At 39.6% G+C, this 13,859-nt stretch overlaps 1 protein-coding gene across 1 annotated transcript in view; it reads right to left on the reverse strand.

The window, feature by feature from the left end:
* MCPH1 (microcephalin 1) overlaps positions 1–13,859 on the reverse strand; it is a gene marked incomplete at its 5' end in the record, with an annotated part of 134,459 nt that overhangs the window by 97,269 nt on the left and 23,331 nt on the right. The gene's annotated exons all lie outside the window — the stretch shown is intronic.

Consider the following 13,859-nt stretch of genomic DNA (forward strand, 5'->3'; position numbering starts at 1 on the left):
AACCATAAAATCCAGATACTATTTAAGTCTTCAGAAGCAACAGGTAGCACATTCAATAATTCTTTATCTCATGATAAACATGCACTCAGACAATATTATGTAAGCTATACAATACTTCTGAACTGAAAATATATAAAATGTGAAAATGTAAAACCAATCAATAATAGAATGGAATAAAGCTTCAAATGAAGAAAGGATGAATCTCTTACATTGAAATATTTCTTTGAGAGAAATTCTACGTAGTATTTTTGGAAATGTAAGTTTCCAAATTCTAACTTGTTGCCAGCAATACTGTTGATGTCTCTACCCTACTGTTAGCCTGACAATTGAAGAGAAGATAATATGCACTTATCTGTAATCAAAATTTCTTGTGTTCTTAGCCAAAAGACTTTGTACTGCATTACTTTCACCTCCAAATAAACAGTCACATTTAATTGCTCTTGGAAGTTCCACGAACTTCACAGCTTCAATTCCACATTTGAGTTTTATACTCAAAGGATTTGAGCAAAAATAATAACAATGCAACAATATATATTAAATATATCTATCACCACATTAATATTATTAGTATTAAATATTAAATAATATGAAGTCAAAATTTTAAGTACATACACTCAAGAAGACATCTAACAAGACACTGAGTGATAGTTCTTGTGGCAGAAGGACTGCAATATTAGGCACCATACTGCAAAGGTTAGGTCAGATGACTGAAATCAGACATGGGGCCACATTACACAATTGTGAAGACATACCTCATACTGTCTTAATACACGTTGTTGGATTGGCATAAACTCCTGAACATTGAAGGACCCTGGCATCTGACAGCCTGGGAAGGCACAAAACATGGTTTAAAGCAAGGTTTTACTCTTCTCTGTCCAATCTTTCTGGGCTCAAAACATCATCTATGTCAAATATGATTGATGCTTCAGCATGGTCATGATGTTCTCCTTCAGTATCTGAAGCCAAGCCAAGCTGTCATCAGAAGCAAGCTCTTTGGCTAAAAGTCTGGAGTTAAATCCCCACAAAATAATTGTGCTAAGTTCTTGGGGCCCTTGTATAATACGAGCTCTGAAATCAGATGTGCCTGTTTAGAATGTGCAGAAAAATACCCATCCTTACAACTTTTTATAAATGAAATGTCATGGAAGTATTACTAATCAGACCACTACTTTTGCCAAACTTGGGTTAAAAAAACCCAAAGCATTAATATAAACCAAGGCCAGAGCAGCTTGATATCCTGCAGCTGCTTCTTCAGCTTCAGAGCTGAAATGTTTGTTAACAGTTCCTTAATACCTTTTCTATAGGGAAGTGAAAATACTGGATCCACACAAATTCGGAGACCTGCAGCCTGTCCTGACATTACCCTGCAAAGTCAACTTTTGATTTGTACCTTTTATGCTACAACACAGAGCATATAAGATGGTATGGTCAGTATTCTGGGCAAGTGTTCTGCCAGTGCACCTCAAAGCAATCCAAAGACTCAAGAATGCAGAAGAATGCATACAAAAGGTAGAAATAGGAATAAATTTAATTTCTTTCAAAACTATTATTTCATCTTCATTCAGAACTGCATATTTTTGCAAGTTAGAGGTCATTCGCTAAGCAGACAACATTTTGTTTTATTGCTTCAGTAAGACAAGCAGTCCTCTTTAATTACAGTTACCAAGCAGAAAACTTATTCAAACTATGTTTTAATTTTTGGTTGTACATTTTTCAATTGCTTCCCCCCCCTTGCTACACAATTTTTCTTCTATGCTCTTTGTGTCTGTTTTATTTTACATGTTGCTTTTATTGCAAAAAAATTTTTTGAGCTAGCATTTTTTTTTCTGACCAGCAAAAAGACATCTGCTGAGCATCATTATGAGTTCTAATACACATCTGTAGCAGGATTATTATTAATAAAACAGTGGAAAAGGTGCTATTGAGCTAACTGGCCCCTTTATTTATCATTAATCTCAGAATCCTGAAGAGCTGCATATCTGTACTCTAAATCAGAACACATTTCTGTCTGAATTATTTTTTAGGTCTGGAATACAGGCTGTATTATAAACGACATGCTTGAGCTTTCCTTTATATATTTCTTAGGACCACAGTTGCATTAAGTATTTCTTTAGAGTCTGCCAATAACAAGATTTTTCTAAGTCATCTGAAATATAAAACATGCATTTCAGTAGCTCAAAAGAAATAGTATTTGTAAATCTTCCCAGTACTTTAAAAGATGATGTGATGCTTCCTGTATGTTAACTGACCTATATCACAAAAGATGCATTCAACCTCAAAATGTATTTTCCTTCTTCTAAGTTTGAGCAGGTGTTTCTTGGAGCTGAAGGACAATATGAGAAAAGCCCTGTTTTTGTACAACCTGCTTTTCAAGAAAAAAATTCAAATTTTGTTTCCTTAAGAATGTCACAATTTGTTTTTCATAGGTGACATATGAATTAAAATGTGACCATAAAATATGTTTTTCCAGTTCTCAAAAATAAAGTGCTTTCACGATAATAATTGACTTAGCAGGAACGGTTTTGCATTTGTGACTGGTTAAATTCCAGCCTAAGTAAATTAGATCTCATTTTGTCTTCAGGTGAAGAACGCAGGCCTTTGTTTTTTTTCAAGAAAGGATTTCAACCAATAAATGCTACTTTTGAATTGTGTATTACTTAGTCCAAATGCTCCTCTTATGCCTTAAAGTCGACTGAAGTTCTGAAAGAAATAAGCTTCAGTGTACTCTCAATCTTAGATGTATATTGTGATGGAGTAAAAAAAGACCTTCACCTTCAGGACTCACCGAGGTACTTATCCGATGTGGTTTAGTCAATATACCAGCAATAAAGGACTTTTAGAAAGGGGCTGGGTGGGAGGCAGGGGAAAGAAGTGCATGTACATTCAAATAAAGTGTACAAGATTATTATGCTATCTGGTTTGTACTCTTCCAGTCCCTTTTTTATCTGGCTATTGTAGGTCCATTCGATAGTTCTGAAATTGGTTCAGAACTCATATACTCACTTTTGATCTTTACAGCTGTATTTCAGAAGTAACAAACTTTAGTCCTACTAATACATGAGCCAAAAAACACAACCATGTGAAGCATGGGTATATTCAAGAATCAGGTTAATTTCACTCTACTTTTATCTAGGAAGGTTGTAGTGAGGATCCAAAACTTTCAGGGTGTTTTTAGAAACAATCTATAAATCGTGCTACATGAATTTATTCTATTCAAGTAATTGTGGCTCATAGCTGAAAGTAATTGGTAATTGTAATGAATTATTACTATTCAGTAGTTTTAAACAGCAATTATTCAAAGCTATAATTTACTTTCTGGCTGTCCTTTCTCCACTTATCAGTCCTTTGATACTGATATTTTCCCAGTTTCCTCTGGCTGCAAACTCAGTTTCAACTGTAATTTCCTGACCAAATATAGGCCCTCTGCTTTGGTCCTAGGAAGATATGAAAAATGCACCCATCCTAACTAAATCAATACTAACATGGGGAAAGATGAAAAAAATAAAGCTATAACAAGACAGAAAAATAAGATGACATCACTGGTGCTTGGGCATCAGCTTTCCTTCACAGACAAAGATGAGAAATCCTGTAATCACAGACATAGGAACACCTAGAACTTCTGTTGCCAAGATTAAGGATGATGAATAGCTTCAGACTTTTCAGACTAGCAGTGTCACAGTTTACAACTTCCTGACATTTTCAGTTTTTTCCATGCAACCATAATAGCTAACACCTATGTTAAAAAAAAAATAAAAACAAAAAATCAGCCATGGAAGATATAAAACTGCAAGGGACAGCTTTCACAGCATTCTGCAGCAGGTTTGTCTGGCTGTGATCATTAGCAAAACTAGAGACTGACTTTTTCTGGTAGGACAGACAAAGATTAAAGGGAGAGCAGATGCTCCTTCCCATCCCTTTGACTGCAATCAAAAATTTCAGAGTCAATCAATATGACATGAAAAAAGCCAACAAGCACGATTACAATTTCTGCAAGCATAGGCAGCAGTGATTCCCATTCTGATGGGAAGCCCAAGCCTTTCCAACAGGTACAAATTAGGGTCTGGCTTCCCAGTCAGCATTGCTCAGGAAAAGAAGCAGCCCAGTTCTCAACTGTCTTTTCCTAGGAAAGTTTCACCTCTAGACCATATAATGTGAAAACTGAGGAGACAGAGAGGATGAGACTGCCAATGTGACAGAAGTGAAGTTCAAGAAGTGGGATGCTAAGGGGAGGAAAAGGAATCTAAACTATAAAATAGCTAACAGAACATGAAAGCTTAGGTGAAGGACAGACACTCCCTCACCCCAAAAAAGTCACAAGACGGGAGAAAGAGGAACAAGGGCTATCATGGGGCAACACTATGCTACAGAGAAAATTCATACATGGAAGCAGAAACATTTTAAAGACCACACTAAGGCATAAATTAATTCTGCCATTAGCACCAAATACTGTCCAATGTTTACTCACCTTCCCAAATGATCTGTGAGAAAGTCAGGCACAGTTTGTTTGTTTGTTTGTTTGTTTTTCCTGCTGAAAACCTTCACCTAGGTTAACAAAAATAGTTCATACCCTTTCAACAAAAAATTAAGCATGATGTAGGAGTGAATCTCTCTCATCTCCCAAAAAGTCAAGGCTGGATTTACATTAGGTTCATGTTAAGATACAAGACTGTAAACTTAGTAAATAGCCTGCTGACATGATTATAACCCACTTGTTTCAGATAGACAGCAACCTGAGTTAAAGCTTTACTGTCTCTAGAAAATGTGCTAAACAACTGAACAATACTTATTGAAGGCTTTGAGGTGCAACAGCAATATTATGAAGGGTAGAATAACTAAAATAAAACCTACATTTTTTTTTTAATTTTTAGGATCTTGAAGGATTGAATTAATCATACATGCACACAATTCTTTCAAAAAAAGGGTTTTTGTAGTGTGTACTTATATCAACAGCCACTTTTTTCAGCATTTCTGATTCTTTATACTAGTAGGATGTAGTACATCTATTAAGGAATAATGTGCACGATTTTTTCCTATTTAACTGATTACATATTTATATTCCTGTACCATGCAGACTTCTTTGTGAGCTCATAATTCTATTCAACAAAGATCACACCACTAATCCATAAAATGTTTAATTTCAATGTAGAAAAGAATGGTGGTATTTGTTAAATTATTAAGAAAAGTGTTAATGAAGACATATCAAATGCTGATGAAACGGAGTTTATGAAGCCTTTTGTTCAGATTGATTTACAACAACTTTCAAGAGCTGTGAGGCTATGATTTAGAAAGCAGCTCTATGAACTAAAGGATTTCCGGCCTATAGAGTCATGCCAGATACCAGTAGGTTTATGTAGGGCGTTCATTTTTCCAAGAGTTAAATTTCCCAAAAAGAGAGGATCTAACCAGCAGTCGCTTTTCCTCCTGGTGGTTTCTGATGCCAAGAAGGAAAATACTTTCAATTTTACACTGATTCTTTGCCAAACCAGCTGCAGTCCAATGGATTATTTGGTTTTCTGGCACGACAGTTATTACCTTAGTGTTTCACAAATGTAACCATGTACCCCAAAACTAGAAAAAATTGTGTTTTACCAATAACGAGAGTTACATTACAGCATACATAGACATTTTCAGCAGTGAGGTGTGCATATCCCAAGCACGGACTGTATGCTCTCACTTCTTCCACAATGTTTATGCGCTGCTCCCCTCACGCTCTAAGCCAGAAAGAGGTGCATCTGTATCTCGCACCCAAGCTTCCCTTCCACCATTATCCAAATCTGTTCTGGAAGCCCTCAACTCGTTGTGGAAGCAGCATGGGGGACAAATTCACTAGCTGGACGAAGTCCAGAACCAGAACTGTCTTACAAAGGTTGAGTGAAAATAATCGTGAGATTAAACATACAGCAGGATTTATAAAACTGTCTCAAACCATAGTATACAAATATTTTTAAAGAAAAGTATGGAGATGGTATAGATGTACTCCAAATAACTTAATGTCCTGGTTTGATGTCCCAGGGACACTTGCCTAAACCACGACCCTTGGGATTAGGATTTTCTTCTTGGTGCTTGTCCCTATCTACTGTTCACCATAGATAGGTCTCGAGCAGTTTCCTACTTGCCTAAAGGTAATAACAAAGAATATGTTCTGACTTTACATAAGACCTCATAAAAAGTCTCCGGACCAAAAATCACCATACCTACCAATCTTCTGGGAAAAAAAAAAAAAAAACAAAACAAAGCAAATAACAAAATAAAACAAACCACCAAAAAACCCTACCAAAACCAAAAAAGTGGAGGTTTTTTTTTCTTAATTCTATGTATACAAAAACCAAAATGCTCCATAAACTTAAGCCACTATTTCTTTAATAAGGTTCCAAAAAGAACCAAAATGTTACTTTGTTGACTGAACAGAAATTTAGTGATGATTTTTTTATAAAAACTTGGGCAGATTCAGCTCCTGGGTCTTAACTACACTGCCTTCTAAGATGACAAACTGCAAAGTCAACCACCTGCTACATCACTGTCACAGCGCGTTTCCAGTGTTCCAAGCAGCTGCAAGTGTCCCTGGAACAACAGGAAACACCCTAAAATTAGAGTTGAGAGGAGGCTGTGCCTTTTGCCATAGAAAGGTATTGACTTGAAAAGACACTTTTTTCAGGTTAAGAAATAGACCATAGCACTTCAATAGGTAGTCCAGAATAGCTAGCATGAAACCAATCATAAATAGAATGATTTCTTGGGACCTAAGACCATAAGTCAGCCCACTAGGTCCACCTACAGAAGGTTTTCCTGGCAGGAATGGTAGCATCCCTAAGTGGTGGTAACAAAGCTGTTGCCATTAGGACATGGCACAAAGCATGCACCGTAAGGTGCAGCAGCAGGTACCAAGAGTATGGCTTCTGTTCTGGAAGCCCTCAACTCGTTGTGGAAGCAGCATGGGGGGACAAATTCACTAGCTGGACGAAGTCCAGAACCAGAACTGTCTTACAAAGGTTGAGTGAAAATAATCGTGAGATTAAACATACAGCAGGATTTATAAAACTGTCTCAAACCATAGGATACAAAGGCATCCTTTACAGTGCTATCATCTGAAAAGTTTGAGCATGACCAGTAAGTACGAAGTCACAGGCACTATTTTGAAACTGTGCTTTTCAAATATTTAATAAGAATATTTTTCAGTGATTTTAGCCATCTCATATTAGCCTTGCTGATACTGTTTTTCCTATACATCACTCTTAGAGCATTCAGTATTTTTTAAATCCATTATGCCAATATGAAGTTCTTAGAATTTTTCATTACTTAATTTTATACCAAAAGAAAGAAGTATTTTATCAAATGAGTATCTGCATATTCCACTTATATGAAACAAATACTAACAGTACTTATCAATATGACATTTTGTTCTCAAATGCCAATATTTTTACAAAACCTGGACATTTGGAACAAAAACTTACCACAGCTAGTTTGGGTATAGCAATAGCATAAGCTGTGTCTTGCCAGTAAAAACAAACTTTCTTCTTGGATTTCAATGCCCTATTCAGTGGCATATTTCAGGCACTCCAAGGAAGAAAATTTTCTGCGGTGATGTACAACATTAGATCCTTTTATCACTAGACACTTTCAAAGTTACTTGTCCTACAATGTAGTCTGCTCAAAAGCTTCTTTCCCAACAACTTCTTTCTTCAACTTTATGTTGAGTCAGCTGGATAACTACAGTTTAACAATAATCAACTATTCAGTTGTCATCAGCTAGAGTTGGTCAGACGCTTTCAGGGTTACTTCACGTAAGATGAAACATCTTGTGAAAAAGAAACATTCTAGGTTCAAATCAGATACGGATAAAAAAAAACCCACAGCACCAGACATTTCATAGAATCATAGAATCAGTGAGGTTGGAAGGGACCTTTAAGATCATCAAGTCCAACCATTAACCTACCCTGATAAAAACACCACCACTCCTAAACCATGTCCCTAAGCACCTCATCTACCCTTTTCTTAAACACCTCCAGGGATGGTGAATCCACCACCTCCCTGGGCAGCTTATTCCAATGTTTAATAACCCCTTCAGTGAAAAAATGCTTCCTAATATCCAATCTAAACCTGCCCTGACATAACTTGAACCCATTTCCTCTTGTCCTATCACTTGTCGCCAGGGAGAAGAGGTCAGCTCCCATCTCTCTAAAACCTCCTTTCAGGTAGTTGTAGAGGGTGATAAGGTCTCCCCTCAGCCTCCTCTTCTCCAGGCTAAACAACCCCAGATCCCTCAGTCGTTCCTCATAAGGTTTGTCCTCCAGACCCTTCACCAGCTTTGTAGCCCTTCTCTGGACACGCTCCAACACCTCAATGTCCTTCTTGTAGTGAGGGGCCCAAAACTGAACACAGTACTCGAGGTGAGGCCTCACCAGTGCCGAGTACAGGGGGATGATTACTTCCCTAGTCCGGCTCACCACACTATTCCTGATGCAGGCCAGGATGGCGTTGGCCTTCTTGGCTGCCTGGGCACACTGCTGGCTCATGCTCAGCCGGCTGTCCACCAACACCCCCAGGTCCTTTTCTGCCAGGCAGCTTTCGAGCCACTCCGCCCCCAGTCTGTAGGACTGTGCAGGACCCGACACTTGGCCTTGTTGAACCTCATACCATTGGCCTCAGCCCATCTGTCCAGCCTGTCCAGATCCCTCTGCAGAGCCAATCTACCCTCAAGCAGATCAACACGCCCCCCTAGTTTAGTGTCGTCTGCGAACTTACTGAGGGTGCATTCGATCCCCTCATCCAGATCGTTGATAAAGATATTAAAGAGAACGGGCCCCAGCACCGATCCCTGGGGGACACCACTCGTCACTGGACACCAACTGGATTTAACTCCATTTACCACCACTCTCTGGACACGGCCATCCAGCCAGTTTTTTACCCAACGAAGAGTATACCTGTCCAGGCCATGAGCAGCCAGTTTCTCCAGGAGAATGCTATGGGAAACGGTGTCAAAAGCCTTGCAAAAATCCAGGTAGATAACATCCACAGCTTTTCCCTCGTCCACCAAGTGGGTCACCTTGTCATAGAAGGAGATCAGGTTTGACAGGCATGACCTGCCTTTCACAAAGCCATGCTGACTGGGCCTGATCACCCTGTTCTCTTGCATGTGCCGTGTGATGGCACTGAGGATGATCTGCTCCATGACCTTCCCAGGCACCGATGTCAGACTGACTGGCCTGTAGTTCCCTGGATCCTCCTTCCGGCCCTTCTTATGGATGGGCGTCACATTTGCCAACCTCCAGTCAGCTGGGATCTCCCCGGTTATCCAGGACTGTTCATAAATGATGCACAGTGGGCCGGTGAGCACTTCCGCCAGCTCCCTCAGCACCCTTGGATGGATCCCATCCGGCCCCATAGACTTGTGCACCTCCAGGTGCTGAAGCAGGTCCCTCACCATTTCCCTTTGGACTACAGGGGCTTCACTCTGCTCCCCATCCCTGTATTCTAGCTCAGGGGTCGGAGAATTCAAGGAACAACTGGTCCTACTGCTGAAGACTGAGGCAAAGACGGCATTAAGTACCTCAGCCTTTTCCTCATCCTTGGTTACTATGTTACCAGCCCCATCTACTAGAGGACAGATATTATCCTTGGTCCTCTTTTTATCGCTAATATATTTATAGAAACTTTTTTTGTTGTCCTTGACAACAGAAGCCAGGTTTAGCTCTAGCTGAGCTTTGGCCCTTCTGATTTTTTCCCTACATCGCTTTACTACCTCTTTGTAATCCTCCTGGATGGCCTGCCCTTCCTTCCAAAGGCCGTATATCCTCTTTTTTTCCCTAAGCTGCAACACTAGCTCCCTGCTTAGCCAGGCCGGTCTTTTTCCCCGACGGCTTGTCTTACGGCACACGGGGACAGCCTGCTCCTGCGCCTTTAGGACTTCCGTCTTGAAAGACATCCAGGCTTCCTGGGCTCCTTTGCCCTGGAGGACTGCCTCCCAGGGGACTTTGTCAACCAGGCTCCTGAAGAGCCCAAAGTCCGCTTTCCGGAAGTCCAAGGTGGCAGTTCTGCTGACCCCCTTCCTTGCTTCTCCCAGAATTGAAAACTCTATCATTTCATGGTCACTGTTGCCAAGACGGCCTCCGACCATCACATCCCCCACAAGACCTTCCCTGTTTACAAACAACAGATCCAGCAGGGCACCTTCCCTAGTTGGCTCTTTCACTAGTTGTGTTAAGAAGTTATCCCCAGTACCTTCCAGGAACTTTCTAGACTGTTCCCTCCCTGCTGTATTGTATTCCCAGCAGATGTCCGGCAAATTGAAGTCTCCCACGAGGACTAGAGCTCGCGATCTTGAGACTTCTCCCAGCCGTTTATAGAATATTTCATCTGCCAATAGCATAAAAGTTTCTCAATGGTACCATGCAAGCACTCTTATAATTTGTAGCTTCAGTCACTTGTCTCATCTTTACACCCGAAACAATCAATTTGAATAATTTTCAATGACCACTTGTGTACCACCCCCATTAAATCAAGTATTTTCCCCAGATCATAAACGTGTACCTAGTTTCAGTTTCTTCACTGTTAACTGTAAATAAGCTTGCATGCTTCCACCTTGTCTAATTCACACTAGTTTACTGTTCATTTGAAGCTGGAAGTCAGTAACATTTCAAGTATCAGTGTTTAAAATATGTACTTATTCAAAGCAACTACAAAATCAAAATTGGAAGGATATTAAAATTTGTTTTGCCACAAATAAAATATTTTTAAAAAGGAATTTGATAACAGGATCTAACAATGGCCTGCTTCACACTAATTGTTCCACAGCATAAGCTTAGATACTTTGTAAAAGTTTCCTCTTCTCTCAAAAATCTCAACTTCAGTGTTGATAACTTTACCTTCACCCAAATCCAAGAGCTACAGAAATACAAGCCAAGATGAATCTGTTTGAAAACAAAACTGAAGAAATTTCAGTTATGTCCATACTGTCTTCTCTATGAAAATATGGTTTTAATTATCCCTCATGATGGTTAACTTTTTTTCACATAGTTGAAGAGTTTGTTCTATTCACTCAGAAGACAGTATTTTAAGGGTTTTTTTGATTGTAAAATTTACTCCAATTGCATTTCTAGTGATGTGATACCGTTAGATCCTTTAAAAGATACCTATCACCTCTCATATCCTTCTAAAAATATGAAACAAATTTTTACTTGAATAAAAATGTCAGTTAACTGGTTATTCATAATGACTCTTCCTCTGATCTATTTAAAGTACAAAATGTTTACATTTATGACATGTAACAAGTGTTGGAATAAATGTAAACATTTTTGTGACATTAAGCAATGAAATGAGCACTCAACCCTCATACCAACACATTAATGCCACTGTAACTAAATTTGTTTGAATACATTTTTGGCTTTATGATTTTTAGCTATATCACTTCGTCCTTCCTGTGCAAAGCAACAAAGAACTATGTATTTAATTCCATGGAATAATTGAAAAATGCATCACAACACATAAAAGGTTTATTTTATCCCTGCAATCCAGTATCATCAACTTAGATTTCTAGACCAGGGAAGCCACCTGCTGACATTCATAGGAATTAATCCACATACACAAGAAGGGCCGGAAGGAAGATCTGGCGAACTACAGGCCTCAGTCTGATGCCGGTGCCTGGGAAGGTTATGGAACAGATCATCTTGATTGCCATCATGCAGCACATGCAGGACAACCAGGTCATCAGGCCCAGTCAGCATGGGTTCATTAAAGGCTGGTCCTGCTTGACAAACCCAATCTCCTTCTATGACAAGATGACCTGCTTAGTGGATGAGGGAAAGGCTGTGGAAGCTGTCTACCTAGACTGTAGTAAAGCCTTCAATACCATTTCCCACAGCATTCTCCTGGACAAACTGGCTGCTCATGGCTTGGATGGGTGTACTCTTCATAGGGTAAAAAAACTGGCTGAAAGGCCGGGCTCAAAGAGTGGTTGGTGAACGGAGTTAAATCCAGTTGGGGGCCGGTCACGAGCAGTGTTCCCCAGGGATCAGTATTATAGCCAATTCTCTTTAATATCTTTATCAACAACCTGGACGAGGGGATCGACTGCACCCTCAGTAAGTTTGCAGATGACACCAAGTTGGGTGGGAGTGTTGATCTGCTTGAGAGTAGGATGGGTCTACAGAGAGATCTGGACAGGTTGGACCAATAGCCCAAGGCCAATGGTATGAGGTTCAACAAGGCCAAGTGCTGGGTCCTGCGCTTGAGTCACAACAACCCCATGCAGTGCTACAGGCTTTGGGAAAAGTGGCTGGAAAGCTGCCTGGCAGAAAAGGACCTGGGGGTGTTGGTGGACAGCCGGCTGAATATGAGCCAGCAGTGTGCCCATGTGACCAATACGGTCAACAGCATCCTGGCCTGTATCAGGAATAGTGTGGCCAGCAGAACTAGGGAGGTGATCTGTACTCGGCACTGGTGAGGCCCCACCTCAAATACAGTGTTCAATTTTGGGCCCCTCACTACAAGAAAGACATTGAGGTGCTGGAGCATGTCCAGAGAAGGGCAACAAAGTTGGTGAGGGGTCTAGAGCACAAGTCTTATGAGGAATGGCTGAGAGAACTCAGGTTGTTTAGTCTGGAGAAAAGGAGGCTTAGGGGAGACCTTATCACTCTCTACAACTACCTGAAAGGAGGTTGTAGCGAGGTGGGTGTCAGTCTCTTCTCCCAAGTAACAAGTGATAGGACAAGAGGAAATGGCCTCAAGTTATGCCAGGGGAGGTTTAGATTGAATGTTGGGAAAAATTTCTTCACCAAAAGGTTTCTCAAACATTGGAACAGGCTGCCCAGGGAAGAGTTGGAATCAACATCCCTAGAGGTATTTAAAAGATGGGTAGTTGTGGTGCTTAGGGACATGGTTCAGTGGTGGTTTTGGCAGTATTAGGTTGATGGTTGGACTTGATGATCTTATAGGTCCCTTCCAATCTGGACAATTCCATGATTAATCCTTGCCAGCTGTGCATGAGAAGAATCTGGAACTATCCTCAATTATGGGTTGTCATGTCTCAAAACCAAGAATTTCAAACCTATACCCCAGTTTTATAAATCTACCTTTATGCAGTACATTTGAATATGTACAACACACCAAAACTCCAGGGTTTTTTTTTTTGGGGTGGTGGCGTTTTAAAATCAAAAACTTGATCCTGGTGCTATTAAAAATTCCTGAAAAATCTTACTTGTCTTCCCCCTACATGCCTGCAGCTGTCGTTATAAACTGCTCTGTCTTCAAGGTTTTTGTTAGTTGACAGTACAATTTTAGATAACTGATTAGAAGTCTACCATATTAAGAGTACAATAAGCATGCTTATATAAATAGTATAGATAAAGAAAGAAAATATGAGTACTTTTAACCTAAAATTGTGATATAAATGTACCTTAACAAAGTCATTCTTTATTTTAACTTCAGCTAAATCAATATACAAGAAACTCAACCTGCATGAGGTTTTGAAGAAAACAAATGCATAACACAGCAGCACAGCAGAGAAATGCCAAATCGACAGCTTGATTTATATTAAAGAAACTACAAATGACAAATTGAAATAACCATGGAGGTAAACAATGTTAACACTTATGCCTGGTCTTAATTCCTACAGATATTTTTGTATGGCTTTTTAAAAATACCATAACATAGTGAAATCCAAATGCCTACTGACATGCCTTCACCATAGCGAATGAGTTATAATTGTAGTGTTCATTGCAGTAGACAATGTGAATGAGTTACAACTAAAGTACTCTAAAAATTTTCAATTCATACATTGTCCAGGAATTATATTCAGTAAACACCTAAAATATTTTTAAAGGGGTATTAGATTTCAAACTCTTTTTCTATGACAAAAAACTTAA

This window comes from Vanellus vanellus, assembly GCF_965231255.1.
Source record: "Vanellus vanellus genome assembly, chromosome: 3".
Lineage (NCBI taxonomy): Eukaryota > Metazoa > Chordata > Aves > Charadriiformes > Charadriidae > Vanellus > Vanellus vanellus.